Source organism: Schistocerca nitens, chromosome 2, assembly GCF_023898315.1.
Source record: "Schistocerca nitens isolate TAMUIC-IGC-003100 chromosome 2, iqSchNite1.1, whole genome shotgun sequence".
In the NCBI taxonomy this organism is placed as follows: domain Eukaryota; kingdom Metazoa; phylum Arthropoda; class Insecta; order Orthoptera; family Acrididae; genus Schistocerca; species Schistocerca nitens.
Window position 1 is genome coordinate 533,269,087 of NC_064615.1, and position 5,892 is coordinate 533,274,978.

At 42.8% G+C, this 5,892-nt stretch overlaps 1 pseudogene; it reads left to right on the forward strand.

Moving 5' to 3' along the window:
- The first annotated feature begins 4,308 nt into the window (after positions 1-4,308).
- Positions 4,309-4,426, forward strand: LOC126238563 (5S ribosomal RNA; annotated as a pseudogene).
- Positions 4,427-5,892: the final 1,466 nt, after the last annotated feature.

A 5,892-nucleotide genomic window follows, 5' to 3' on the forward strand; every position in this document is an offset into this window, starting at 1 on the left:
AACTGGCTGACACTGACGGCGGCGGTGCACAAATGCTGCGCAGCTAGCGCCATTCGACGGCCAACACCGCGGTTCCTGGTGTGTCCGCTGTGCCGTGCGTGTGATCATTGCTTGTACAGCCCTCTCGCAGTGTCCGGAGCAAGTATGGTGGGTCTGACACACCGGTGTCAATGTGTTCTTTTTTCCATTTCCAGGAGTGTATGTAGTGAAGCCAATATTTCTTGGGGGCTGTTATAAAAATAGCAGCTCTACTACAGCTATTGCATGAAGTCCTAGAAGCCAGCAGAGCCAAAACACTATTATGGAAGTTGCGGCAACCAGCCTGTTTATGCATTGTGAGCCGAGCACTATAATACTGGTGACACTGTCAAAAGGCAGGGCTACCGTTGAACCAGGTGGCTGGTTTCCACACCTTCAAGCCATGGACTGATTATACTATATGTGGTTAGAAACAGTACATCAGCACAACAACGGAGCACCTAACAAGCATAAATACTCATCAGCTCTAGCCAGAGGGTTTTGAGTCTGGCAATACCAATTACGAGGAGAGGGCTACACCAGGTGACAGGGCAATATGGTTCTGCAAACAGTCACCATGAGTTTGGGCCTTCACCATAGGTTTGACTGCAGGATCTGAGTCCAGCTCCATGGACTTGGTGCCTTCTCACTGGTAAGCCAACATCTGGCTCACACAAATGATAGCAACTTATGCACTGGAGGGAAGCTGTTTGAGACAAAGATAGCACAGCCATTCACCCTCCTACTCTGGTGTGACCATCCTGATATTGTGCACCTTCACTTGCAAAGGCAAATTCCTTTTCTGAGGGCTGAATTCTCTGTAAGAATTACATCGGGCCTCTGTGCAGCTGGCACGGCTAAACGCTAGCAAAGGTGCTGTGCATAGCCAGTGCATATGTCACTGGGCAGATTCTGAGCATCAGCATTCCTCTAGTCAATTACTCACATCATACTGGCCTCTGGTCACCTGCTGGCCTCAGCAGTCCTGAGCATACTGTCCTCACCATGCAACAAGGCTGGGGTGGGGGGCATGGTCAGGGGTCACCGCAAGGAAGCACTACAAGTGTTGTAGCTTGAGTCTGGAATAAAATGTTTAACTAGTGATGCTGTTCTCATGTGTTATTTATGGCCAACATACTGACAACAACCCACTGCCACTACCCAACCCTGCCAGCATAGACGCCATCAACCCAGGGCCACTACAAAGGAATCAACAGAACCTTCTCCAAAAAATGTTGAGTGGGCCATTATACAGTACCTCACATCCTTACTCTCAAGCTCCAAAATATCATGAAAGTAGTGCATGTGGTATTCAGAAACATGTAAATTTAGTCACAGTCTGAGGTCAATGATTCAGTGGAAATAAAAGTAGTTACAACGCATCTGTACTCCATTCTTGTAGCTAGCACACCAAATTTTTTTAATATTTAACTGTAACTGCTGCACTCAAGCATACATATTTAACTGAGTACTAATAAAGTAATTCATTGTTAAAAATAACTGTTAAAACTGTAGAAACCTTCAAATACTTCTTTAAAGGTTTGTAAATACTTTTGGATTATAGAATACCACACACTGAAAAGCAAAGAATTGAATTGTTGATAGGAAAATACAAAAGAAACAAAACTTGCCTGCTATCTGGTTTATGCTTGTGTCAAGTGGGATAACTGGAGAGTGGAGGGAGAGGGAGACGGATCGGAGGCAGGCAGCTACTGGTTTGCAGGGAGGTCTCTGGATTGCAAGCTAGGAATGTGGGAGGAAGGAGTGGCAGGTACATGGCTCACATGATTATAGTAGCTGATGAGAAGCAGCACATGCTGAAGGCAATGTGGGGACATGAATTGGGACGGTGGGGAGCATGACAGAGAGGGGAAAACTGTTGGTTGGAGGCTGTGGGGCCAGTGGGTTTCCTAGGATTGAGGCCAGGACGATTATGAAGTGGAGGATGTGTTACAAGGATAACTTACATCTACATAGTTCAGAGCAATTGTTGGTGAGAAAGGATCCACTTCTCTCAAATTGTGAACTGCCCTTGGAAATTGAGTGTGTGTTCAGCTACATGTTATGCATTGGGTGGTCAATTTCAATTTTGACAACAGTTTGACAGAAGCCGTTCATCCTTATCAATAATTGCCAGCCTCTGATGTAATAGGATAAGCCTGTGACAGGACTGGAATATGAGGTGCTGGGTGGATGAATTGGTCTGGCACAGGGATATGACCACCCTGGCAACGGGTTAGGAGTGGAAGTAGCATAGAGATGGACTAGGATGTCGCAGAGGTTGGAACCGCACTTTAGGAAGGGTGAGAAGGATGTTGGGTAGGATGTCCCTCATTTCGGGGCATGACGATACACAATCAAAGCCCCGATGAAAGATGTGACTCATTTGTTCCAATCTGATGGTAGTAGTGGATGAGGAAGGGGGCTCTCTTTTGTAGCTAGTTTTTGGAGTTGTGGGAAGATTTAGGGTATGTGGGGATATGGCATGGGAAATCTGCTTGCAGACAGCATCTCGGGGATAGCCTTTGTGAGGCCTTCAGATATCCCACCGTCCCCACACCCTTCACCCAACAGTTTTCCCTCCTTCATTCTGTCAATTCCTTCTACTTCATGTCCTCACTTTGCGTTCAGCATGTGCTGCTTCCCACTGGCCACCACAATTGTGCCAGCCATTATATCTCCCTCCTACATTCCCTGTCAGCAAACTGGCTGCCTCCTTCCGAGCCGTTAGCCACCCATACCCAGTCCCTTTCCCTGCCTCCTACTACCAATGCCATCCCACTCTATCGGACACTACCCCACCAAAAATAACACTGGCACTGTTAGTTTAGCCAGAACCATCAAGGGGCACAGGCATTTGTTTGCGTATGAATATATTTTACTTTAGCTTGTTAAAGGATAACTTGAAAAACTAGCTGGTTTTCTTTCTTTTGTGTGTGTCTATTGACAACTCAACACCTGCTTTTTGCTGAGTGGTCTCCATTTAATCCAAAAGTATCTATAATCTGTATCTTTCCTACAACCTTTAAATGTTTGAATATTTCAAGGGACATATGAGAAAAACAGATAATAATGACATTCTGAAAAAATGACAGGTGTCATTTAAAAAGCAACATGATATGCAGAAAAAATAAGTGCCTGGAAATGCTTTTGTTTCAATAGAAATGGTAGAAGTCGGATCAAATGTAATAGAAAATGAAGTTGCAAAACAGTTTACAGCATGCCTGCAGAGTAATACAATTCCCCAAAACTGGAACTATTCTGTAATTTTTCTACTTCACAAGAACAGAAATAAACCAGACAGAAAAACTATTTGCTTATCGACCTCCTTTGCTTAATGTACAAGATATTTGCTAAAATTATTACAAACTGTACGGAAAGTACTTTGGGTCTTAATAAAGAACATGATCAAGCAGGTTTCAGAAGTTGATAAAGTGGAATGGACCATTTGCAAGTAATAAATGGAAATATAGAACAGAGAAATAAATATGAATAATAGCTTTGCCTACAATTCATAAAATTTTGAGAAATAATAGTGCATTCAAAACTAGGCTTTCAATGTGTCTGAAATGGGAAGGTGACAGTCACTGTGCCTTATGACTTCCAACCTAAGACAGTGAGACACAGACTTCAATAGAATAAAACATAAAAAACCTGAAAGTTGAAATTTCCTGGCAGATTAAAACTGTGTGCCAGACCAAGACTCAAACTCAGAACTTTTGCCTTTCATGGACAAGTGCTCTAACTGAACTACCCAAGCATGACTCACAACCTGTTCTCACAGCTTTACTTCCACTTGTACCTCATCTCCTACCTTCCTCCTGCGAAAGTCTGAAACAAAGGAGATGAAGTACTGGTGGAAGTAAAGCTATGAGGATGGGTCGTGAGTTGTGCTCGAGTAGATCAGTTGGTAGAGCATTTCCACGTAGAAGGCAAAGGTCCCGAGTTCGTCTTGGTCCAGCACACAGTTATAATCTACCAGGAAGTTTCATATCAGCACACACCACCCTTCAGAGCGAAAATTCATTCTAGAACCTGAGAGTTGCTCAACAAGCAATAGCATGGTGCATGTTCAGAATTATTATGAGAATATGATAATGAAGAAGTCAGTCACAGAATAGACTGTAGTGGAACACACAACTGTGACTGTAATAAAAACTTAAAAGAATTGGCCAAGGGTGTTTGGACTGACAACGTGATGCTAAAGAGCTCAAGGATGTTTCCTTGCTAGTTGCCAAAAGAGAAGAAAACACGAAGAAGAAAATTTAATGGAATTAGGATAGATGGCGTGGCAACGGCCTTGCCACAGTGGATACAACGGTTCCCGTGAGATCACCGAAGTTAAGCACTGTTGGGCGTGGTCGGCACTTGGATGGGTGACCATCCAGGCCGCCATGCGCTGTTGCCATTTTTCTGGGTGCACTCAGCCTCGTGATGCCAATTGAGGAGCTACTCAACTGAATAGTAGTGGTTTCAGTCAAGAATACCATCTTACAACCGAGAGAGCGGTGTGCTGACCCCACGCCCCTCCTATCCGCATCCTCCACTGAGGATGACACGGCGGTCAGATGGTCCCAGTAGGCCGCTCGTGGCTTGAAGAAGGAGTGAAAGTGTACAGGAACAAAACAGATGCATGTATTTAAAGATTGCCATCCATGGAAAAGTCTGGACAAAATCTTTATCCACCACTGGATGTCAAATGTCTGGTGATGAAGTAACAAATAAATTGTGTATCCTACCTTTACCCAATGAATCACACATTTCACCACTACATAAGTGCTTCGTCAATGTGGGATGTGATTGTGTAAAGAACTACCCTCGAATCCATAAATATTATAAAAATAAATATGTGTGTGTGTGTGTGTGTGTGTGTTTTCGCACATCTCCTCCTACATCACTGATTTCAACCAGACACGGTACTCGCATACATCAGGCGGCAATCACTGCTGGGCCAAGAACCACATACATATCAAAGGGAATGGAGGTGAAAAGAAGCAAAGTGTGTGACATGTGAAGACCCAGACTCTACTGATCCAATATTTGACAAAGAGAGCACTTACTGACTTTCAAAATATTTTACACCCAATTTCAAACCTTTACGAAATTCTTTCTCGCAGACAACTCCTAGAAAATGATTAAAGAAAAGATGCTTTATCGCTTACTACTTTTTTGCTGTACATGCAGCAAAAGTACCGAATGAGGCATGATGTTATAATTTATTACTTCTCTATTACTAACTGAATTCAAGGCGCAATTAAAAGACAGTATGCACTGTCTGCGCCACTGAATGTAAGTGCAAAATTATATCATTGTTCAACACACAGTTCAGGATATGTGACGACATAAAGAATGAGAAGTGTTAAAAACTGCTGAATCATGTATGAGGTGGTCTTCTGTCCAAAGACTGGTTTGATGCAGCTCTCCACGCTACTCTCTCCCTTCATCTCCGAATAATTACTGCAACCTACATCTTTTTGAATGCGATTACTGTATTCATATCTCAGTCTCCCTCTACAATTTTTACCCACCACACTTCCCTCTGATACTAAATTGGTGATCCCTTGATGTCTCAGAATGTGTCTTATCAGGCTATCCCTTCTTTTGGTCACGTTGTGCCACAAATTTCTTGCCTGCCCAATTCTATTTAGTACTTCCTCATTAGTTACATGATCAATCCATCTAATATTTTGTATTCTTCTCTAGTACTGCATTTTGAAAGCTTCTATTATTTTTCTATCTTAACTGTTTATTGTCCAAGTTTCAGTTTCCTACATGGCTACATGCCAGATAAATATCTTCAAAAAAGTCTTCCTAACACTTAAACCTGTATTCGATGTTAACAGATTTCTCTTCCTCAGAAATGATTTTTTTGCC